We start from the raw sequence: 25,911 nt of genomic DNA, 5'->3' as shown, positions 1-25,911 counted from the left end.
GCCGTCGTCACCATAATGTCCTTGCCGCTCACACGGGCCCCGGTCGAGCAAGTCCACGAAGATTACCTGGGGGACTTTGTGACTTTGCTCCAGGTGATGCGTGATTCAACTGTCTCATCCTCTTTTGGCTCATGCGGGCGGGGGGCAACAGCATCTGCATTGTACCACATGTTTATCAACATTGTTCTTTTTGGTTAAAAGGATCACGTTGTGACATTAGTGGATGTGACGGATCATTCGTTCATGTTTTCCTGCCGTCTTTGCCAAGAGGACTTCCCGAGGTCTGTCTGGGAAGAATTGACCAGCATTGCATTCCATTCCATTCCATTCCATTCAGTGTGTCATTTTAAAACACCTTGATTTGATTTTTGTGTGCAGTTTCAAAGCGAGGTATCTCCTTCATGCTCAATTCGGCTCATTTCCTGAAGCACTGATGAATGCTTTTGGGAAATGTAGGAGCGAGCAGAGTTCCAGCGAGTCCAGGTACCCTAGCTTCTCCTCCTTTTGTTTCATCTCCTAAGGAATGTGCACCCCAACAAGTCTTTTTCTCTTTCATTTTGTTCCGCAGGTATGACTTGGTGCTGTCATCCGACTCTCCCTCACTGGACGGCTCAGCCCAATTGAGCCTAATGATGACCAACGAGGTTGCCATCGTCACCATATTGTCATTGCCGCTCACACGGGCCCCGGTCGAGCAAGTCCACGAAGATTACGTGGGGGACTTTGTGACTTTGCTCCAGGTGATGCGTGATTCAACTGTCTCATCCTCTTTTGGCTCATGCGGGCAACAGCACCTGCATTGTACCACATGTTCATTAACATTGTTCTTTTTGGTTAAAGGATCTCATTGTGACATTGGTGGATGTGACGGATCATTCGTTCATGTTTTCCTGCTGTCTTTGCCAAGAGGACTCCCGAGGTCTGTCTGGGAAGAATTGACCAGCATTGCATTCCATTCCATTCCATTCAGTGTGTCATTTTAAAACACCTTGATTTGATTTTTGTGTGCAGTTTCAAAGCGAGGTATGGCCTTCAAGCTCAATTCGAGTCATTTCCTGAAGCCCTGATCAAGTATTTTGAGAAATGTGGGAGCGCGCAGAGTTCCAGCGAGTCCAGGTACCCTAGGTTCTCCTCCTTTTGTTTCATCTCCTAAGGAATGTGCACCCCAACAAGTCTTTTTCTCTTTTGTTTTCTTCCGCAGGTATGACTTGGTGCTCTCGTCCGACTCTCCCTCGCTGGACGGCTCAGCCCAATTGAGCATAGTGGAGACCGACGAGTTGTTCTGCATCACCAAATTATCTTTGACGCTCACACGGGCCACGGTCGAGCAGGTCAATAAATACGTGGGGGACCTCGTGACTTTGCTCCAGGTGATGCGTGATTCAACTGTCTCATCCTCTTTTGGCTCATGCAGGCGGGCGGGCAACAGCACCTGCATTGTACCACATTGTTATGATCGGGGGTCACGTTCCTCCGAAGTCCAAGCATGGCGACCACCTGCGAGTCACCTTGCCGCTGCCCTCGTTGTCTTTCTAGTTGGCTGTCGATCCGGATGGCCAATTCCACGAGCGCGTCGAGGGACCCTGGTTCCTCTCGGATCGCCAGCTCCTCCCGCATCTCCACATTCAGCCGTCGTGGAGGGAGGGCGGAGTCATTAAAGGCACTCTCGGCGGCTAAGATGCGGAATTCGACCCAGTCTTTTGCCACGCTCCGGACGCCTTGTCTGAGAGCTCTTAAGCGCCCACCGGCTGGTCGAAGATCTTTCGCATCTCTGCGGTCAATAAGTCGTAGGAGGTACAAATGCGGGAGCCCCTCTCCCATTCGGCGCTCGCCCAGGCTAGGGCCTCATCACGAAGGCAGCCGATCAGGTAAGCGATCTTGGCTCGGTCCGAGGTGTGGGTGAGGCTCGGTTGTTCAAACACCAACTGCCATTGAACCAGGAAGCGCCGGCATGCGCCGAGATCTCCACCGTAGGGGGGCCTTAGGTCCCTGTTGCGGCGATATCGGTGTTACCAGGGGAGCGGCTGGGGTTAGCTGTGCACTTGGTGAATGAGGCAAAGAATTGAGTAGTGCTCGTATGTCATCCAGGGGTCTCAGCCATGCTCGATACCTTAGAACAGAGGTACGCAATAGCTTGGGTATGCTGTTCCAAAGGGACTGCTCTGAAAGCGGTCACTCCAAACTTCCAAAAACTCCACAACGCCCATTTTGACAAGCTGGAGTCCATCGACGACTACCTGCAGAGGAAGAAGGGCAAGAAGACGGCACCTGCACCCGCCCAAGAGACCAAAGTGGCGAAGACCGCTCGCGTGTCCTTGTTCAGCCCGGCGCCCCACAGGAAGAAGAACGACGCCCAGTCCAAAAACAAGATGGCCGACAAAGGCAAAGATGTTGCCAAATTGGGTCGGAGGGGGCCTGGCCTGCGCCCGCGGGATCGTGCTGTTATGATCGGGGGTGGAAGAGCCCAAAGCAGGCGAGGGTGGGAGTCTGCTTCTCCAATCTTGATTAGAATGATCCAAGTGAAAGGCCAGGCACCATAGGGGATGGCGTCGGGATGGCGTCGGGATGGCGTCGGCGTGTCGTTAGGCGTATCCGTGGTCGTGGAGGCCGAGCGTAGTCGGAATCCTGGGAGCAAAACAAGAGGTCTTAAATCAACGAAGGAAGGCGAGAAAATACAAGCAGGTACGTACCTCACTGTGAGCAGATCAGACGATCCCGCAGTGTGGTCCTGTTCTTGGTGGCCTTAAATACTCCTCACTGGCTAATGACTCACACCTGGCAGCCCTCGAGTCATTAGAGGCAGGGGTGTCAAACATACGGCCCGCGGGCCGGAACCGGCCCCCAAGGAGGTTCGATCAGGCCCGCAGGATCATTTGAAAGTGGAAAAAAATGCATCAAAGACATGGAATTCATATTCTTAATTCCCTGCAATTCACGGATTATCCGCTAAGGGGCGCACTCTTTCCATCAGAGTAGAAGACAAGCTGCATCACTGAGACAGAAACTTTCTTCATTACACATTTCAAATCACTCTCCTTAGTTTGTAAGGTGCACGCAAAGATTACATTTTGATTTTATATGCGTATGTGTAAGTGGTTTAAAAATTCCTTTCATTAAAAGTCTCTTTTAATCTTAAAGTGCATGACTATATTTTTCAGTACCAATTCAAGTTTTGTGCCTTTGTACAATCAGTGGGATCCGTTGCAATGCCTATTTGTGAATGATAAAAGTCAATTGCACATTTATCTAAGGAAATATGAGGTGTTTCATGAAAGGATAGTTCATTCCATTTCAATATTTTCCTAATGTTCTTGTGCTTCTTTACACCAAAACAAAGGAAAGACATGATATTTGGGTTATTTATAGCAGAGCATGGTATCATTTTAATGGTCCGGCCCACTTGACATCTCCCTAGGCCACCGTATGTGGCCCACCATGCCAAATGACTTTGACAGCCCTGCATTAGAGGCAGGACCTGTGGTTGGGTGGCGGGCGCAACCAGCCACCAATCTCGTCTGGGGCCTGACACACATGTTTATGAACACATTGCTCGGGACATCCAAGCTGGCTTGGAGTGAAACTGCAGCACATTTTCAAAATAAGGGCTGGCGGAAAAGTTAGACACGGAGCAAAAATGTTCCACTGTGAGAGTGAAAGATCCACACCACAACAGACTGACACACACAAAAAACACACAAATAAAACCACATTATTCACCTTGACTACTGTCTATGTACATTGCTTACTGACACTGTCTATATTTCTATAGTGAAAAGGGCAGTAGTGACTGACGCGCGGGTGCATGTCAGGCTCAAAGCCTGACACCATTAGCAATCGACGATCATGTTTTTGTCTGCTACCAGTGACCGACCGAGACTATCCGGATCAGAGCCAAACTTTCTTCAGGTTTAGCGTTATCAAGGTAGTGTTTTAGTCGTGCCTTGTCTTTCTTGTCATTTGGATTCTTATGATTATTATTATCATTAATGTTGTAATAACAATAAAATCGGATTATCATCAATGCTTTTCTCAATTGTTGTCTTTTTTATGGTACAAATAAATACATAGTATTATTGTGTATTACTTTTTCAATGTCATTTGACTAAATTGCAAGATCAATTATCCATTCTGGTTAGTCGTAGTGATACATTGTGAAGTTGTTTGCAAACTCCCAACAAAACCGCTAGGAGGAGACGAAGAAGAGAAACACGAAGAAGAAGAAGAAAAAGAAGAAGAAGAAGAAGAAGAAGAAGAAGACGAAGAAGAAGTGGAAGCGTATAAATTTCCCCGGCAATCTTCGCGATAAGTCACGCTATCTATCGCCATGGCTTTGAGACTGACTGAAGTTTTTGAAGTCACCGTTAAGTGTGAAGGCTCCAACGACAGGTAATCTGAGAAAAAGCCTACTTTTTGAGGTCCTTATTGTTGTTTTAGCAAAGATAGTCAAGTTTTGACCTGTCAATTTAGTCCCCGGGGCTATTTTAAAGTTAAGAATTCTGTGTCTAAGTAATGGCGGTGACTATTCCCCGCATACCTGTCAACTTATACGTTTTCCCCTTATTTTATACGTTTTTTGATCATTTCAAATTGTGTACGCCGTATAACAACTTTTGTACGGGATTTTTTTTAAGTACGTTTTTTGTAAAACGGATCTCGTTTGACGCATTTCGGCTCTAATCCGGATCGTCTCGGTCACTGGTAGCAGACGAAAACGCCATCGTCAACTGCTAATATTGTCATGCTTTAAGCATGATATGCGCACACGCATTCCCCTTTCACACGAAACAGGAAATGATTAAATCATTTCCTGTTTCATTATTTAAGCAGCTATGGGTCCGAATACATTCACGGTCGCGTCACGACAACGCGGCGCGACCATAACACTTGCACACGTGCACCCTATGTGAGTAAATATGTGCCGCGTTGCATTTGTACGGTTTTCTATTGCTTAATACGGGGGATTCCAATCATTAATACGGGGAGGAATTGGCCCAGGTTGACAGGTATGTACCCGGTAACCTTTCAATTTCTTGGACTATTTAACCGTTAAGAATTCTGTGTCTAGTTTAATTCTAGTCAAAGGTATTAGTAGACAACAAAATACTGACACATTTAACATTTGTGGCTGGTCAATTCGATGCCAATTTCAAAATACTACATGTCTGCAGAAGTTGCTTGTATCAACCCTGAAAACAGTCCTTTATACTTGCAGAAAAAAAAACCTCCGCATCACCATGGGACTTCAGCCGAGCACAAGTGATCCTCAAAAACACGTGAGTACAGCATTTTTTTTTTCAAATCTATCAAAAATCCTGTGCTTTACTGTCTTCATGTTAAATAAAAGTGCCATGAGAAAAGTCTTCATTGTTGAGAATGAGTGACATTGCAACCTCAATTTAAACCATCCATGTCTTGTGGCCAAATTTGTGTTACACATGGAAATAGCATGTACAGACGCTCCCCTACTTACAAACGAAGGAGTTAGGTTCCGAGCGGTTGTTCATAAGTTGAATTAGTTGGTAAGTTGATTCAGTGCTATATTTTGTATTATCATTTATCTTTAAGGCCGATATAAGTATATTGAAGGTAAATATAAGTGCATTTGTATGTTTAAGGCTTGTATAAGTAACACGCATTGGTTTGTACTGAAAAAAAAACATTTAATAAAATGGAGAGAATATGTACACTACTGTATAGAGAGAGAGAGAGAGAGAGAGAGAGAGAGAGAGAGAGAGATTTATGTATTAGAAACTGGCCGAAAGAAGCAATCTAACGACAATTGCACCGTTTTCTTCTTTTTTTCATCATAAATGATGCGGTAGCACTGTATGGCATCATTCAATTGATTTGCAAACTTTGTGCAACGTTCCATATTTGGGTCCTGCTGCTCCATCTTTCTGTTTATAAATGGTACCGACGGTCGGTGGAACGATTCAAGTTGTATTCCCGTGCAACGCTCACCACTTTCTCACGCGCATCAAGCTTCGTAATTATTGCCACTGGTTTCAAATGAAATGGCTTGCCTCTTCCTTGCATCTCCTTCACTAGAAGCCTTTCGCTTTTCACCAACCATATTGAATAATGGCTGCACGAGATATTTCATGATAAAAATGAAAAAGGTTCTTTGCGCACTGGAGATACGTCACGCACTTGCGCAACTTGCGCACTGCAACGAACTGGGCAGAGGAAGGTGGATGCTGGGTGAGCCGAGCGCTCTCAGCGCCAGGCGTCGTCGGTATTAGCGGCGGAAAGAAGCACTACTCGGAAAAAGGCGCGCAATACAAAATCGAACTTGCGAACATTTTTCAACATAAACGCAATTTGCAGACATGTTCGTATGTACCGTTGTTCGTAAGTCGAATGTTCGTAAGTAGGGGAGCGTCTGTACTGTATCATTATTATTTATTTTTAATCATTACTCAAACATTTTGCAAATAAAATTAGAATTCTTCTTGGACATAAAATGTGTGTTGGCTTTCTGGGAGTGGTAAGCAATGTGTCTATTGATTGACCTTTTCTTTTTGCTTTAAGGATCTCCTTGTTACATTAGCCGATGACACGGATCTGAAATTTGTTTTTGTTTCTGTCGGCCAGGCCATAGTGGGTGGAGTTTGCGATCTCGGCTGCCTCGGTACTGCTTTGGCCTGCCTACTAGCCAATCATAGTTTGTGAAAGCAATGACATGTCCCAGCCAGCAAAATGCTAATGCCTATGAAAAATCATTGTGGGGTTGCCAACTCGAAATCTGATTGGTTAAAAGCAACAGTCTAGTTGAATGCAGCAGAGCCCGCAAGAACTGATTGTGCAGGCTTTGAGGCAGATCTGATCTGGCAACAAATCATGGCTGAAATGTGATTGGTTAAATGCTTCAATATGAAAAGACACATCTGGAAGCAGTGCAACCAGGGGGAAAAGAAATGAAAGGAAGCTAACAGACCATTTGGAATAATAAGTACGTATTGATGGACAAAATAGAATATGATTCAGATATTTCTTAGGCCAGCAGAGAAGGCCTTGAAGGCCCTGACGGCCCGCCACCGTTTGAACATCAATGCATTGAAATGGATGGGAAGGTGGCCCCTACCAAGATGGCCGCCCTCAGGCGATCTGTACCAAGATGGCCGTCCTCGGGCCATCTTGGGTGGCGGCGAATGAACTGCCGTACCTCCCCTCCAACTTCAAAAGAAGAAGAAGAAGAAGAAGAAGAAGAAGAAGAAGAAGAAGAAAAAATACACGAAGAAGATGTGTTCAAATATCAACCGGCATTCCACCGGCATTCAATGCTGCCGTGGAGATTGAACTACGTACTTAGTTGCTCCCCACAATGTCTTCTAACCAGCAGCCTGTCTTATCCCATGGCCACCATTTTAGTGAACTTCTTGAAGTCATCGTTAGGTGTCAAGACCGCAACGAAAGGTACGTACTATGAAGACCCGAATAATCGTATGCCTACGATTATTTTTTCAACTCAAATTTTCGCATGCCTACGATTCTTATTCGGGTGCCTACGATTCTTAATTTTTGCCTCAATTAAGTCCGTGCAGCAGCAACATTGTTCTATGTCATTAACTTTCTACGTGTCAAGCACACGTGCTGTTTTTACTAACGTACTAGTACTAGTAAGAACGTGCAATTGCCACTGGTAGAGTTGCAATACGTATACATCATTACAATGTATTGGTAGGCCTAATATATACGAGAGTTACGTTATACGCAATTCATTGCAGCAATTATTTGCAACTGTAATACAACTTTGCAACACGATTATCCGTTGTCTTGCTAGCATTAGTATTAGCATGGAGAAAAAATATAAAAAGTACACTTTAGAGGAGAAAGAGAAATTGGCCGATGTGGTAGAAAAAATACAAAGAGCTGCTGTAAGAGGTTGAGGAGAAGGCTAAATTAAAAAAAGAAATGGGATCCAAAGAGGAAAACATTTGTTCAGCCAACTGTACAATGGGGTTACTTGACAGTTGATTATTTCTTTACAGTAGCCTATGTCATCGATCATCATGACTTTAATTTGTAGTTAATTGTGGAATTTAAACATATTACCGGTATTTTGTTTCATGCTACTAGTAAACTGTTGATTAAAATAATAATGATTGTCCTTGTTATGATTTTATAATAAATATTCCATCATAGCTTTAATTCTATGCATCGAATCTGTTTAGACACTAATGATCTCGTGCCTACTAATATTCATTATTTTTGGAATTTTCCACTGCCTACTATTATTCCGGTGCCTACTATTATTACTAATTCATTTGGAATTTTCCACTCCCTACTATTATTCCAGTGCCTACTATTATTCGGGTCTTCATAGTAATTGGATAAAGCCTACTTGTTGAGCTCCTTATTGTTGTTTTAGCAAAGAAAGTCAAGTTTTGACCTGTCAATTTAGGACAGTCAGCCGTTTGACAAACTCAGTCGTCACTTACGTAAACAAAACAAAAAAAAAAGAATTAAAAAGTGATTAATGTCCATCTCTTTTAGATTTTGGATTATTAGTAATGGCGGTGGCTATTAACCGGTAACCGTTCAAATAGTCCCCGGGGCGATTTAGCCGTTAAGAATTCTGTGTCGGGGCGATTTAGCCGTTAAGAATTCTGTGTCGGGGCTATTTAACCGTTAAGAATTCTGTGTCTAAGTAATGGCGGTGGCTATTAGCCGGCCGGTAACCGTTCAAATAGTCCCTGGGGAAAGTCTTACTTTCATGTGTGTAGAAGCAGTTAGTCTACAAACATGAAACACATGAAAGTAACACTTCGAAGTAAGTACAATCTTATTGAAATTGGATGTGTTATTGCCAATTGATAGATTTGAACATTAGGTGAATAGGGATTTAATCAAACATCAAACAAAACATTTCACACAACAAAGTGAAACGCAGACATGTTTTCCATTCACTTTCCATTCATTTATGGATTCAAATTCAAAACCACTAGTCAAAGAAAGGTATTAGTAGAGTACACAAAATACTGACACATTTAACATTTGTGGCTGGTCAATTCGATGCCAATTTCAAAATACTACATGTATAACTACACTATATGACATCTTGATATCATGTATAATAGGAATAATATTGTAATAGATTCTTTTCTATATCGCAGAGCACTATTGAATTTTTAAGCCAACAATCTATTTAGATAGAGAGTAGAGAGAAGTTATTCCTGTATCCACCCTGAAAACAGTCTTTGATACTTACAGAAAAGGACTTTTCCGCTTCACCATTGCATTTCAGCCGAGCACAAGTACTCCTCTAAAACACGTAAGTACAACATTTTTTTTTTTTAAAAATATATCAAAAATCCTGTGCTTTACTCTCTTCATGTTAAATAAGTGTCATGAGAAAAGTCTTCAAAGTTGAGAATGAATGAGTGACAGACATTACAGATACATGCAACCTCAAACCATCCATGTCTTGTTGCCAAATTTGTGTTACATATGGAAATACCATGTACTGTATCATTATTATTTATTTGTAATCATGACTCAAACATTTTGCAAATAAAAATAGAATTCTTCTTGGACATAAAATGTGTGTTGGCTTTATGGGAGTTGTAAGAAATGTGTCTATTGATTGACCTTTTCTTTTTGCTTTAAGGATCTCGTTGTGAGATTAGCCGATGACACGGATCATTCTTTCCTGTTTTCCCTCATTCTTTGCCAAGAGGACTTCTGTTGGGTTCAAACACCAGACATTTGTTTCACCAACCTGAAAAGAAGGAAATCACAGAGAATTTGAGTTAACTTTATTCAAAAAATGAGAGGTTCAGAGACTGTCACTGTCACAGCCCTCCAAAACACTCTGAAGAAAATCTCCCCTTGCCTATTCTCTTATTGTGTTTTGGGAGTGTCCAAGTTACAGGAAGTTTCAAGCTGATCACAGGAGAGATAGTTCTCTCCCAGTAACAAAAGGTTCTTTGATCATGACCATATGCCCCTTCGAGATAACATCTTTACAGTCTCCTGCAACTCTCACACAATGGCTCGAACAGACAGGCGTCGGCCCCCCTGGGTAGTTCCTCTTTGTTGAATAAGGTGAAACTTTCCAGGGCCCAAGACACTCTCATTCTATTAACTAACATTTCGACAGTCATACCAGAATCAGGATAACTTATATAAAATAATTCCAACATAACCCTCCTGTTTATCCAGATTCTGTTATAAAATATCATCACCCATAACCTCTTCTTTTCAGATTTTCACATTACAGGATCACAAAAATAACAGAAAAACATTACACTCAAAAGTCAACAAGGCATAGTGTTTAGCATCTGGGAACATGTCAGGCAGTCCTATGAACTGCATTTCCTCCTCATCCCCAGATGCGTCGGCGTCGTCGTCATCCCGTGGTTCGCCTCCAGATGTCAATAAGGCATACATTTCTGATTTGACTGGTTGTATAGCATTTGTTATTAACCTTTCACATAACGCACGAATACAGGGAATGCAACAACAGCCACAAGTTGTGAGAATGGCAGCATAAACAGCGATTGACATTAAAACTGATACAACCAACTGTTTGTATCTGCCAAACATGCTACCAAATTCGCCCCACATTGAGGTGTCGACTCCAGAATGTTCTTTCATCTTGCTGTTGAGGGATCGAAGGCCCTCCAGGGCCTTGGTTAAACTCCCGTCAGCTGCTGTGTTGTTAGGGATGAACGTGCAGCATTGGTCGCCAAAGATGGAGCACACGCCACCTTTCTCTGCCAGGAGCATGTCAACAGCAATTCTGTTCTGGAACGCCATCAGGAGGTCACCGACAACTGTTCATGGATGGCTGCAAACCCTTCCTCCGTCCTGTTCTGGAGTCGTGCAATTTGGTCAGCGAGTTTATACTCATCTGGTATGCTGCAGGGAACCCCGATGTTGTTGATGTAGGTTGGGTCCCCGTCTCCCCATCCAGGAGCGGACCGCTTGGCTCTGCCATTCCAGTGGTGAGGCAAGACGTTTCCTGCACTTGTTTTCCAACTCGAGTCTCTGTGGGCGGGGCGTTCAGATACGCCCAGGCTGTCACTGACAGTCCAGTCACTGTGATGTGGATGACAACAGCTTTCACTGTGGCTTCTGTATAGAGGTGCAAAGTCTATGGGAGGTCAGGGTTAAGTGAGGGGTGCTCGTGGCTGGTGAGTAGACGTCAGATGAGTTTCTTCACGGACAAGGGTTTTGACACCGTCCGACTTAGTCCACTCAGAGTCACCTGTCTCGAACTCTTGACCTGAATCGACTTTGACTTTTCAGCGATCTTTGCTGCTGTGGAGGTTGGTGAGTTGGGCCACGAATGGGTCTTCCCATCGTGGAGAGAACCAGGACTTCATTTTTATGACTCGGATCAGGATCCAGTCACCTGGCTACACCACCTCCTGCAAGATAGACAAAAAGATCACGGCACCTTACATGTTCTTTGGATAAGTTTCTCTCCTTCATCTTCCCATAAAGGAAGTTGAAATGGTCTTCCAATAACTATCTCAAAAAGTGTTAATCTCAAGCTAGTTCTACCAGTTGTTTTGCCATGTTTTGCACTATGCTGTTTGAAAAATGAGCTCCATTGTCACTCCAGATGATTCTGGAGATCCCATGTTCTTTACAGATCAATAAAATAACAAATTAAACAGTTCCTACAAAAATTTTAAAATAGGTATTTATACCTCTTCACCATACCTCCCCCCTGTTGAGACATTTATGGCTCAATTATGGAATACATTTTTGGTAGGTACGGTAGGCCTTTAGCTTTGTACAGTTCGTCTGCTGACTGTTCTTGAGATCGGCTCAGTTTTGTTGTTGTGTATGCTGTGCAGTAAGTGTTTGCGCTGCTGCTTTAGCTGCTGTGTTCTGTCGTTGTCTTCAACACGTGCTTAACATCCATCATTATGTTTGTGAAAATTTAAATACCTTATCAATCAAAATTAAACATGCTAGCTGATATTCTATTTTGAACACTGCTTCCTTGTTAAGATCAAAACCCATATTTGTTTTTTCCTCTTTCCTACAATTACACAAATTAACTAATCATACTAAGAATAGGAAAAATACAAAAAGCAAACCAGGCTGCTTTCTCCCCAGGAAAACAGCTTTCCCGTTCTCTGTAACAGTTTAGATTCACATCAATTAATATTCAGAAACAAAATGCACACATTTATAATTCTAAATAGAATTGAACCCAGTAAAATGTAACCACCCCTTGTTTGTCAGGGTCAATATTTTTAACATAATTGTATCTTTTAGAGCAATCAAAGCCCATTACTTTTAAAATGCATACTAATCAAGTCCCAAATTCATCTAACAATGTGTATTGCGTTGCATATTAACCTCAGTGTTTTCTTAATTCAAAATATCCCAAACTAGTAGTCTTATTATCAAATGTAACATTCCATTGTCTTTGGAGTTTGCCAATCATCTCCTATGAAACTTTCTCAATCAATATTTTTCAATAGTCAGGCATAAAATTAAATTCTAGTTACATTTCTATCCATTGTAGTTTCTCTTTTCTCTCTAATTGTTTACTTTAAAAATATGTAAGAAGATCTAGTCACAATTGTTTACTTTAACTATCTGTAAGAAGGTGTAGTCTCAATTGAAACGCTTTTTTTTATATGGAGACAATAAAACCAATATAAAAAGTTCCTCATGGCTTACAGCATTGCTCCCCGAGCAATAATCTTTCCAATCAATATTGGAGTGCTTGCCATTTTGTCTGATTACGTCAAAAATTTATCTTACCTGCCTCCTCATACGTTTCAACTGAGAGAACCTTCTTACAGAGCACAAAATGGATCCGCTATTTTCATGTCTGCTGGATTGGTCAGGAACATTTGCACTCTCATCCCGGGTTGCTCATCATGTTTCCTGTTGAGAAATGCAATCTCCCTCTGCCAACCCAAAATTAATGCGTTTCTTTTAAAGTTTTTTCTTTTATGCAGACATATGATTAGCCTCATCCTCCAATTCCAATCGTGTAGTTAATAATGGCGTTTGGTATATTCCACTAAATTAGATTTCCATTTTTTTTTTTTTTTCTTCGGAACGAAATATGGAAACTTTTGTCAATTCAGTCAATTATTCTGTTAACACAATTTGGATGCCATTATCACAATAAATCAATAGTACTTTGGAATTTGGTATCAAGCACTGTCTTTTCAGTGCTCCTAAATTTTGCATAGCAGATTTGTTTCTCCACTTCAAATTTCACGTTTGGAGTACTGCTGCTTTTACCATTAAAATTTCATTGAACTAAACAATTTTCCATAATTTTCATCAAAATTTGATTTCAAATTTCTAAATCATTTTCCACCTTGATATCTGATTGATTATATCTTGATGGTCGGCCAATTAGAAACACAAAAGACAAACAAACAATCATTCATGTTCACACTAATTTTCAAAAATCAGTGGTCTGCAATTTTTCATCACTGGTTAAGAGCCATCCCCAGTCTGGGGCTTCTTGGCAGCTAACCACCTTTTTGCTGTGCTATCAGCCTAATCATTCTCAAAAGAAATAGGTTAATGTTGTTTGGTTGACATCAACTGTTTGATGCTAATGCAATTAATATTCTAATCGTCATTAATATGAACCACGCTAAAGCATATTCCACCTGTGCCGGGCAAAACAAGGAATGTTTTCCTGTGCACCGAAAAACATTTCATGCCTCTTCCGTCCTAGGGAAATCATGCCTATCCTAAATCAATTATTTTATCTAAATTTACCTAATAATTTGGATAAATGCCATTTCTGCATTGTTTTCATGTTTGATATCATTAATAATTTGGATGATTCTTAATACTTAAGTCTAAATCGCAAATCACTCTCATATTTCTAAAACAAATAGTTAAAGCTCTGGCTGAATTCCTATCCGCTCTAAGAAGGCAGTTTTATTTAAAATAAGAGCCATTTTCTGTGCTCACTATTACCTCAATTACAATTTAGGGAAAATAACCTTTCACTAGGCATTTCCTAATATAAATTTTAGTGTTTAATAAAAGACCCATAATTTTTCACTAATATATCATAACACTATCAACTATCTCTGTCTCTCTTGTGGTAGTCTTTCCTGCCCTTTGTCTTTGGTGTGAAGGGAGCAGTAAACTGGATGGGCTTCTCCCCCCCCCCCTCTCTCCTTTTGTTTGCAAAGAGTGTGCTTAGCTTAAGGGGGGTCCGCATCTGTGAAGGGGGGGCTTCACCACCTTTTTTATCTATCTATTCCCCTTACTTTTGTTAACCATTTGTTTTGCTACCTCCTGTTTTAGTCGTGCGCTATCATGTCGTCGCTGTGCGCGGGGAGGGTTGCCCCCGCATTCCCTGGCTATGTGGCCCTCTTTGCCGCACGACCAGCAGGCCCCCTTTCCCCCCCCTCGTCGTCGTGCTCCCCGCTTGCGTGTGGAGCCTCGCACGAGGAGAGCTGAAGAGGGACCACTGTTTTTTAACAGGCCTAATATAGTTATCTCTTCTCTTTTTTGTTTAGCTACTTTCTCAACCTCTTCTATTTGCCCTGCTATTCGCAACCACGCTTTGGTTTGATCATAACCTTGTTTTTGCATTTTACTTCGTTTTTTGTTACACGATTTTTCGATTTTTTTGTTGTAGTTCACGGATATCTTTTATTATTAGTCTACCGGTGAACCCATATTTTTTTACCCAATAACGCAAGGATTCCACCGCGTCGGGATCCTCTCTATGAACTATCTTCCAGTCTTTAGACGCAAGTTCCGAGAGGAATTCCTCTTTTTTACTTGTTTTACTTTGTACTTTACCCATTTTTGAATAAAATTTAGTCCCAGTGGGTCTTTGCACCTATAGTGCACTAACACTGGGTTTAGACAACAGGATGTCGATAAATTCCTTTAGTGGTAGACTCACTTCAACCTTTTCAGGCGGAGTTTCATGTCTACATACATCCACTAAAGGTCGACATTTGTCTCCTGTTGTTTGATATGAGATACAAATCACCAAATGGTAAAATGTATTTCCAAACACACTTTTTGCACGTTCACTCCTTTTAATTCGCAACCAAGGCTCCGCAAACCTTTACAGAGTTTAATTAGTCTTTTGCAACTAAGGGTGTCTGTTACGCCACGAATTTCTGGTTATTGTTTGTTCAATACAACTTGGACTCCGATATCCTTTACAGAGTTTAATTAGTCTTTTGCAACTAAGGGTGTCTGTTACGCCTGCGGATTTAATTTTACTTACAGAGTTTAATTAGTCTTTTCCAACTAAAGGGGTCTGTTACGCCTTCATTCATTCCTTTTTTCTCATTCATTCCTTTTTTAAATAAAATTTACTCACGATTCTCTGCGTCCTCGGTATCCCTTCAACCTTTGGACCCCAGCCCGTAAAGAAGAAACAGTCCTGGAAAACGATCTTTATGCTGTGGCCACAGACTTTTCTGGATCTTGCTCACCCGCTGGGATCGTCCGGTATCTTGGAATCCGGCTCGAAGGACCAATTAAATGTTGGGTTCAAACACCAGACATTTGTTTCACCAACCTGAAAAGAAGGAAATCACAGAGAATTTGAGTTAACTTTATTCAAAAAATGAGAGGTTCAGAGACTGTCACTGTCACAGCCCTCCAAAACACTCTGAAGAAAATCTCCCCTTGCCTATTCTCTTATTGTGTTTTGGGAGTGTCCAAGTTACAGGAAGTTTCAAGCTGATCACAGGAGAGATAGTTCTCTCCCAGTAACAAAAGGTTCTTTGATCATGACCATATGCCCCTTCGAGATAACATCTTTACAGTCTCCTGCAACTCTCACACAATGGCTCGAACAGACAGGCGTCGGCCCCCCTGGGTAGTTCCTCTTTGTTGAATAAGGTGAAACTTTCCAGGGCCCAAGACACTCTCATTCTATTAACTAACATTTCGACAGTCATACCAGAATCAGGATAACTTATATAAAATAATTCCAACATAACCCTCCTGTTTATCCAGATTCTGTTATAAAATATCATCACCCATAACCTCTTCTTTTCAGATTTTCACATTACAGGATCACAAAAATAACAGAAAAACATTACACTCAAAAGTCAACAAGGCATAGTGTTTAGCATCTGGGAACATGTCAGGCAGTCCTATGAACTGCATTTCCTCCTCATCCCCAGATGCGTCGGCGTCGTCGTCATCCCGTGGTTCGCCTCCAGATGTCAATAAGGCATACATTTCTGATTTGACTGGTTGTATAGCATTTGTTATTAACCTTTCACATAACGCACGAATACAGGGAATGCAACAACAGCCACAAGTTGTGAGAATGGCAGCATAAACAGCGATTGACATTAAAACTGATACAACCAACTGTTTGTATCTGCCAAACATGCTACCAAATTCGCCCCACATTGAGGTGTCGACTCCAGAATGTTCTTTCATCTTGCTGTTGAGGGATCGAAGGCCCTCCAGGGCCTTGGTTAAACTCCCGTCAGCTGCTGTGTTGTTAGGGATGAACGTGCAGCATTGGTCGCCAAAGATGGAGCACACGCCACCTTTCTCTGCCAGGAGCATGTCAACAGCAATTCTGTTCTGGAACGCCATCAGGAGGTCACCGACAACTGTTCATGGATGGCTGCAAACCCTTCCTCCGTCCTGTTCTGGAGTCGTGCAATTTGGTCAGCGAGTTTATACTCATCTGGTATGCTGCAGGGAACCCCGATGTTGTTGATGTAGGTTGGGTCCCCGTCTCCCCATCCAGGAGCGGACCGCTTGGCTCTGCCATTCCAGTGGTGAGGCAAGACGTTTCCTGCACTTGTTTTCCAACTCGAGTCTCTGTGGGCGGGGCGTTCAGATACGCCCAGGCTGTCACTGACAGTCCAGTCACTGTGATGTGGATGACAACAGCTTTCACTGTGGCTTCTGTATAGAGGTGCAAAGTCTATGGGAGGTCAGGGTTAAGTGAGGGGTGCTCGTGGCTGGTGAGTAGACGTCAGATGAGTTTCTTCACGGACAAGGGTTTTGACACCGTCCGACTTAGTCCACTCAGAGTCACCTGTCTCGAACTCTTGACCTGAATCGACTTTGACTTTTCAGCGATCTTTGCTGCTGTGGAGGTTGGTGAGTTGGGCCACGAATGGGTCTTCCCATCGTGGAGAGAACCAGGACTTCATTTTTATGACTCGGATCAGGATCCAGTCACCTGGCTACACCACCTCCTGCAAGATAGACAAAAAGATCACGGCACCTTACATGTTCTTTGGATAAGTTTCTCTCCTTCATCTTCCCATAAAGGAAGTTGAAATGGTCTTCCAATAACTATCTCAAAAAGTGTTAATCTCAAGCTAGTTCTACCAGTTGTTTTGCCATGTTTTGCACTATGCTGTTTGAAAAATGAGCTCCATTGTCACTCCAGATGATTCTGGAGATCCCATGTTCTTTACAGATCAATAAAATAACAAATTAAACAGTTCCTACAAAAATTTTAAAATAGGTATTTATACCTCTTCACCATACCTCCCCCCTGTTGAGACATTTATGGCTCAATTATGGAATACATTTTTGGTAGGTACGGTAGGCCTTTAGCTTTGTACAGTTCGTCTGCTGACTGTTCTTGAGATCGGCTCAGTTTTGTTGTTGTGTATGCTGTGCAGTAAGTGTTTGCGCTGCTGCTTTAGCTGCTGTGTTCTGTCGTTGTCTTCAACACGTGCTTAACATCCATCATTATGTTTGTGAAAATTTAAATACCTTATCAATCAAAATTAAACATGCTAGCTGATATTCTATTTTGAACACTGCTTCCTTGTTAAGATCAAAACCCATATTTGTTTTTTCCTCTTTCCTACAATTACACAAATTAACTAATCATACTAAGAATAGGAAAAATACAAAAAGCAAACCAGGCTGCTTTCTCCCCAGGAAAACAGCTTTCCCGTTCTCTGTAACAGTTTAGATTCACATCAATTAATATTCAGAAACAAAATGCACACATTTATAATTCTAAATAGAATTGAACCCAGTAAAATGTAACCACCCCTTGTTTGTCAGGGTCAATATTTTTAACATAATTGTATCTTTTAGAGCAATCAAAGCCCATTACTTTTAAAATGCATACTAATCAAGTCCCAAATTCATCTAACAATGTGTATTGCGTTGCATATTAACCTCAGTGTTTTCTTAATTCAAAATATCCCAAACTAGTAGTCTTATTATCAAATGTAACATTCCATTGTCTTCGGAGTTTGCCAATCATCTCCTATGAAACTTTCTCAATCAATATTTTTCAATAGTCAGGCATAAAATTAAATTCTAGTTACATTTCTATCCATTGTAGTTTCTCTTTTCTCTCTAATTGTTTACTTTAAAAATATGTAAGAAGATCTAGTCACAATTGTTTACTTTAACTATCTGTAAGAAGGTGTAGTCTCAATTGAAACGCTTTTTTTTATATGGAGACAATAAAACCAATATAAAAAGTTCCTCATGGCTTACAGCATTGCTCCCCGAGCAATAATCTTTCCAATCAATATTGGAGTGCTTGCCATTTTGTCTGATTACGTCAAAAATTTATCTTACCTGCCTCCTCATACGTTTCAACTGAGAGAACCTTCTTACAGAGCACAAAATGGATCCGCTATTTTCATGTCTGCTGGATTGGTCAGGAACATTTGCACTCTCATCCCGGGTTGCTCATCATGTTTCCTGTTGAGAAATGCAATCTCCCTCTGCCAACCCAAAATTAATGCGTTTCTTTTAAAGTTTTTTCTTTTATGCAGACATATGATTAGCCTCATCCTCCAATTCCAATCGTGTAGTTAATAATGGCGTTTGGTATATTCCACTAAATTAGATTTCCATTTTTTTTTTTTTTTCTTCGGAACGAAATATGGAAACTTTTGTCAATTCAGTCAATTATTCTGTTAACACAATTTGGATGCCATTATCACAATAAATCAATAGTACTTTGGAATTTGGTATCAAGCACTGTCTTTTCAGTGCTCCTAAATTTTGCATAGCAGATTTGTTTCTCCACTTCAAATTTCACGTTTGGAGTACTGCTGCTTTTACCATTAAAATTTCATTGAACTAAACAATTTTCCATAATTTTCATCAAAATTTGATTTCAAATTTCTAAATCATTTTCCACCTTGATATCTGATTGATTATATCTTGATGGTCGGCCAATTAGAAACACAAAAGACAAACAAACAATCATTCATGTTCACACTAATTTTCAAAAATCAGTGGTCTGCAATTTTTCATCACTGGTTAAGAGCCATCCCCAGTCTGGGGCTTCTTGGCAGCTAACCACCTTTTTGCTGTGCTATCAGCCTAATCATTCTCAAAAGAAATAGGTTAATGTTGTTTGGTTGACATCAACTGTTTGATGCTAATGCAATTAATATTCTAATCGTCATTAATATGAACCACGCTAAAGCATATTCCACCTGTGCCGGGCAAAACAAGGAATGTTTTCCTGTGCACCGAAAAACATTTCATGCCTCTTCCGTCCTAGGGAAATCATGCCTATCCTAAATCAATTATTTTATCTAAATTTACCTAATAATTTGGATAAATGCCATTTCTGCATTGTTTTCATGTTTGATATCATTAATATTTTGGATGATTCTTAATACTTAAGTCTAAATCGCAAATCACTCTCATATTTCTAAAACAAATAGTTAAAGCTCTGGCTGAATTCCTATCCGCTCTAAGAAGGCAGTTTTATTTAAAATAAGAGCCATTTTCTGTGCTCACTATTACCTCAATTACAATTTAGGCAAAATAACCTTTCACTAGGCATTTCCTAATATAAATTTTAGTGTTTAATAAAAGACCCATAATTTTTCACTAATATATCATAACACTATCAACTATCTCTGTCTCTCTTGTGGTAGTCTTTCCTGCCCTTTGTCTTTGGTGTGAAGGGAGCAGTAAACTGGATGGGCTTCTCCCCCCCCCCCCCTCTCTCCTTTTGTTTGCAAAGAGTGTGCTTAGCTTAAGGGGGGTCCGCATCTGTGAAGGGGGGGCTTCACCACCTTTTTTATCTATCTATTCCCCTTACTTTTGTTAACCATTTGTTTTGCTACCTCCTGTTTTAGTCGTGCGCTATCATGTCGTCGCTGTGCGCGGGGAGGGTTGCCCCCGCATTCCCTGGCTATGTGGCCCTCTTTGCCGCACGACCAGCAGGCCCCCTTTCCCCCCCCTCGTCGTCGTGCTCCCCGCTTGCGTGTGGAGCCTCGCACGAGGAGAGCTGAAGAGGGACCACTGTTTTTTAACAGGCCTAATATAGTTATCTCTTCTCTTTTTTGTTTAGCTACTTTCTCAACCTCTTCTATTTGCCCTGCTATTCGCAACCACGCTTTGGTTTGATCATAACCTTGTTTTTGCATTTTACTTCGTTTTTTGTTACACGATTTTTCGATTTTTTTGTTGTAGTTCACGGATATCTTTTATTATTAGTCTACCGGTGAACCCATATTTTTTTACCCAATAACGCAAGGATTCCACCGCGTCGGGATCCTCTCTATGAACTATCTTCCAGTCTTTAGACGCAAGTTCCGAGAGGAATTCCTCTTTTTTACTTGTTTTACTTTGTACTTTACCCATTTTTGAATAAAATTTAGTCCCAGTGGGTCTTTGCACCTATAGTGCACTAACACTGGGTTTAGACAACAGGATGTCGATAAATTCCTTTAGTGGTAGACTCACTTCAACCTTTTCAGGCGGAGTTTCATGTCTACATACATCCACTAAAGGTCGACATTTGTCTCCTGTTGTTTGATATGAGATACAAATCACCAAATGGTAAAATGTATTTCCAAACACACTTTTTGCACGTTCACTCCTTTTAATTCGCAACCAAGGCTCCGCAAACCTTTACAGAGTTTAATTAGTCTTTTGCAACTAAGGGTGTCTGTTACGCCACGAATTTCTGGTTATTGTTTGTTCAATACAACTTGGACTCCGATATCCTTTACAGAGTTTAATTAGTCTTTTGCAACTAAGGGTGTCTGTTACGCCTGCGGATTTAATTTTACTTACAGAGTTTAATTAGTCTTTTCCAACTAAAGGGGTCTGTTACGCCTTCATTCATTCCTTTTTTCTCATTCATTCCTTTTTTAAATAAAATTTACTCACGATTCTCTGCGTCCTCGGTATCCCTTCAACCTTTGGACCCCAGCCCGTAAGGAAGAAACAGTCCTGGAAAAGGATCTTTATGCTGTGGCCACAGACTTTTCTGGATCTTGCTCACCCGCTGGGATCGTCCGGTATCTTGGAATCCGGCTCGAAGGACCAATTAAATGTTGGGTTCAAACACCAGACATTTGTTTCACCAACCTGAAAAGAAGGAAATCACAGAGAATTTGAGTTAACTTTATTCAAAAAATGAGAGGTTCAGAGACTGTCACTGTCACAGCCCTCCAAAACACTCTGAAGAAAATCTCCCCTTGCCTATTCTCTTATTGTGTTTTGGGAGTGTCCAAGTTACAGGAAGTTTCAAGCTGATCACAGGAGAGATAGTTCTCTCCCAGTAACAAAAGGTTCTTTGATCATGACCATATGCCCCTTCGAGATAACATCTTTACAGTCTCCTGCAACTCTCACACAATGGCTCGAACAGACAGGCGTCGGCCCCCCTGGGTAGTTCCTCTTTGTTGAATAAGGTGAAACTTTCCAGGGCCCAAGACACTCTCATTCTATTAACTAACATTTCGACAGTCATACCAGAATCAGGATAACTTGTATAAAATAATTCCAACAACTTCCAAAGGTCTGTCTGGGAAGAATTGACCAGCATTGCATTGCATTCCATTCCATTCCATTCCGTGTGTCGTTTTAAAACACATTTATTTGATTTTTGTGTGCAGTTTGAGAGAGAGACATGGCCTTCTTATGGGATTCGGGTCACTTCAAGAATGGCTGATGAAGTGTTTTGGGAAATGTGGGAGCGAGCAGAGTTCCAGCGAGTCCAGGTACCCTAGCTTCTCCTCCTTTTGTGTCATCTCCTCCTAAGGAATGTGCACCCCAACAAGTCTTTTTCTCTTTTGTTTTCTTCCGCAGGCATGACTTGGTGCTGTCGTTGGACCGCTCAGCCGAATTGAGCCTAGTGGAGAGCGACGAGTTGGGCAGCTTCACCAAATTGTCTTTGACGCTCACACGGGCCCCGCCCGGTCGAGCAAGTCAAAGAATACGTGGTGGACCTTGTGACTTTGCTCCAGGTGATGCGTGCAGGCACACAATGATAGCCTGGAGCTGCAATTGGACAAGACAAAAGAGGATTTAGAACAGGTGGGTGTTTATGTCCACTGTCAAGATACCAAATTGGAATGAACCTTTAACATTGCCCAGAGGATGAGGATGAGGATGAGGATGAGATTTTGTTAGGTTCATCCAATTGTACGTTTATCCTTAGGTATTTCCAATTCAGCTTTCAATAAAAAAGGCATCTGTAGTCACATCACCATTTAATTCTTGCAAGAAGAGAATACATCCTCCCGCTCGTCCGGTCAAGATTATTCTGGCGAGCGGCATTATGTCCTGCCCATTTAAGGCCTCAAATCAAAACAATTACAAGGTTGTCGACTCGATCCAATTGCGTAAGCAAGAAACAAAACAATTCCAGAATCAAGCAAACCTAGCGTCAACCTAGCATCACAAATTAAAACAATATGCTTGATAGCCATCCGCTGAACCAACAACAATTAATAATAATAATAATCGGACATAGGCCATGTCGTCATTACCACAACACAAAAAGCCTACTTGTCATCACACGTCCTTCACAGATCTTCATTGCGAACTTGCATGTGGGGAAAGGGTTGAGGCGTAGCTTCCAGTAATCAGTCCTTGGAGCAACGACTCAATGTATTGTTTATGTCCTAGCAAACTTGTATCTCTCGCCTGGAGCCAGCTGTCCTGGAGAGCGACCTTGGAGTAAGCGTTTGTCTTCGTTGAAAGCACATTAATTCTAACTCTAACATAAAAGCGATCAACACATATATATATATATTGTTTAATGTAGTTACACATTTAGGATGAGCATTACTACTCCTAATAAGCAAATATATTGATTAATATAGTAAGCATGTATATTATAAGTCTTTATATTCATTGCAAACACATTTATAATAATGATTACTCCAACAGATTTTGTTTCTAGTCCATGTCCTAATGTGCCATTAGAGGCTTTCTGAGAAGACCGAAGAGTTGGCGCGTCTGCGCTGGAAATCGAGAAGTCAAACCAGTTGGCTATCGCTAGTCTTAGACGTGCAGTTTTAGCACCTATCCCTAATTCCTTAACTCCGTCTGGTCCCGTCGAACAAACTCAGACAGTAGACCTTTTGTTCATTGTCATCGAGTTAACAACCATAGTTTTACTCCTACAGTGGTAATACTATATCCAAATGAAACAGCTACAACAAAATGAATGAGTCAAATGTCCTATTGGTCATTAGCGAGCCGTCCGTCATTGCGACGAGCTGCGGACTAAATTTGAGCACTCGGCTGTGGTAAGGCCCTGCTCGATGCCATCTTGTGGATTGCTGACAAACCTTCTGTTGGGACCACGTCATAGGTGCAGACCCGCTTGGAGCAGTGAATTCGGACCAGTCGGTGGTGGAGCGTACGGTCACGCGACATCACCAGCTAACGTCGACCGTGGGCGTCCGCTTAGAGCAGGTGCAGGATTGCCTGCGGTTACCGTCGAACGAAACGTCGAGGGTTAGTAGTGTTTTTAGTTGTCATTTGTCTGAATGTGGGAACCCTGCTTGATGCCATCTTGTGGATTGTTGACAAACCATCTGTTGGGACCACGTCATAGGTGCAGACCCGCTTGAAGGAGCCAATCCGGCACCAGTCGGTGGTGCAGCGTACGGTCATGCAACTACATGACCAGCTAACGTCGACCGTGGGCGTCCGCTTGGAGCAGGTGCAGGATTGCCTGCGGTTACCGTCGAACGAAACGTCGAGGGTTAGTAGTGTTTTTAGTTGTCATTTGTCTGAATGTGGGAACCCTGCTTGATGCCATCTTGTGGATTGTTGACAAACCATCTGTTGGGACCACGTTATAGGTGCAGACCCGCTTGAAGGAGCCAATCCGGCACCAGTCGGTGGTGCAGCGTACGGTCATGCAACTACATGACCAGCTAACGTCGACCGTGGGCGTCCGCTTGGAGCAGGTGCAGGATTGCCTGCGGTTACCGTCGAACGAAACGTCGAGGGTTAGTAGTGTTTTTAGTTGTCATTTGTCTGAATGTGGGAACCCTGCTTGATGCCATCTTGTGGATTGTTGACAAACCATCTGTTGGGACCACGTCATAGGTGCAGACCCGCTTGAAGGAGCCAATCCGGCACCAGTCGGTGGTGCAGCGTACGGTCATGCAACTACATGACCAGCTAACGTCGACCGTGGGCGTCCGCTTGGAGCTGGTGCAGGATTGCCTGCGGTTACCGTCGAACGAAACGTCGAGGGTTAGTAGTGTTTTTAGTTGTCATTTGTCTGAATGTGGGAACCCTGCTTGATGCCATCTTGTGGATTGTTGACAAACCATCTGTTGGGACCACGTCATAGGTGCAGACCCGCTTGAAGGAGCCAATCCGGCACCAGTCGGTGGTGCAGCGTACGGTCATGCAACTACATGACCAGCTAACGTCGACCGTGGGCGTCCGCTTGGAGCAGGTGCAGGATTGCCTGCGGTTACCGTCGAACGAAACGTCGAGGGTTAGTAGTGTTTTTAGTTGTCATTTGTCTGAATGTGGGAACCCTGCTTGATGCCATCTTGTGGATTGTTGACAAACCATCTGTTGGGACCACGTCATAGGTGCAGACCCGCTTGGCAAAAAAAAATACAACACCAGTCGGTGCTGGAGCGTACGGTCATGCAACTACATGACCAGCTAACGTCGACCGTGGGCGTCCGCTTGGAGCAGGTCCAGGATTGCCTGCGGTTACCGTCGAACGAAACGTCGAGGGTTAGTAGTGGTTTTAGTTGTCATTTGTCTGAATGTGGGAACCCTGCTTGATTGATGACCTACTATGGACTGGAAAAATGACGCCATCTGACGTTCTCAGGCTCACAAGATGGTGGCGAAGTTGCAGCGCCAGTTTGCTACTCTGAAAAACAGGCAGAAGACGGAACTCCGGTCATTGTTTGAGGAACAATAACCTAAAATCCAAACTGGCGCACACGGGCGGAGGAGGTATGTCGTCGAGCATTAGAATTCGAATCCACTGGCTTAGACCTTCATTTCAAAGTCAAGTTGCGAAACCACTTCCGGATCCAATTCATCAAACATGGCTGAAAGTGCAAGATAGCCAGCCTCTCTGAACACAGCTCTGCATCAAACCAATCGAGCCAGGAGTGGAGTGGAGTGGAGTGTTGTGTTATGTCCGGTTGTTCTGGTGTTGCAATAAACTACACATGTGTGACCTCGGGTCATTTCCTGAAGCGCTGATGAAGTGTTTTGGGAAATGTGGGAGCGAACAGAGTTCCAGCAAGTCCAGGTACCCTAGGTTCTCCTCCTTTTGTTTCATCTCCTAAGGAATGTGCACCCCAACTAGCCTTTTTCTCTTTCGTTTTCTTCCGCAGGTATGACTTGGTGCTGTCATCTGACTCTCCCTCGCTGGACGGCTCAGCCCAATTGAGCATGGTGGCGACCGACGAGGTTGCCATCGTCACCATAATGTCATTGCCGCTCACACGGGCCCCGGTCGAGCAAGTCCACGAAGATTACCTGGGGGACCTTGTGACTTTGCTCCAGGTGATGCGTGATTCAACTGTCTCATCCTCTTTTGGCTCATGCGGGCGGGGGGGCAACAGCACCTGCATTGGACCACATGTTCATTAACATTGTTCTTTTTGCTTTAAGGATCTCATTGTTAAATTAGACGATGACATGGATCATTCTTTCCGGTTTTCCTGCTGTGTTTGCCAAGAGGACTTCCCGAGGTCTGTCTGGTCTGTCTGACCAGCATTG

The 25,911-nt window shown here is 42.5% G+C and overlaps 1 long non-coding RNA gene across 1 annotated transcript; it reads left to right on the top strand.

Moving 5' to 3' along the window:
• Positions 1–199: 199 nt before the first annotated feature.
• LOC144070348 (uncharacterized) lies at positions 200–25,634 on the top strand. The gene is made up of 3 exons (XR_013299219.1): positions 200–281; positions 379–483; positions 25,524–25,634. It is a non-coding gene; the product is annotated as an uncharacterized LOC144070348 (long non-coding RNA).
• The last annotated feature ends 277 nt before the right edge of the window (positions 25,635–25,911 follow it).

The sequence above is a fragment of the Stigmatopora argus genome, unplaced genomic scaffold (assembly GCF_051989625.1).
Source record: "Stigmatopora argus isolate UIUO_Sarg unplaced genomic scaffold, RoL_Sarg_1.0 HiC_scaffold_40, whole genome shotgun sequence".
Lineage (NCBI taxonomy): Eukaryota > Metazoa > Chordata > Actinopteri > Syngnathiformes > Syngnathidae > Stigmatopora > Stigmatopora argus.
Note: the sequence above shows the minus strand (reverse complement) of the source record. Positions and strands in the feature narration are given on the sequence as shown.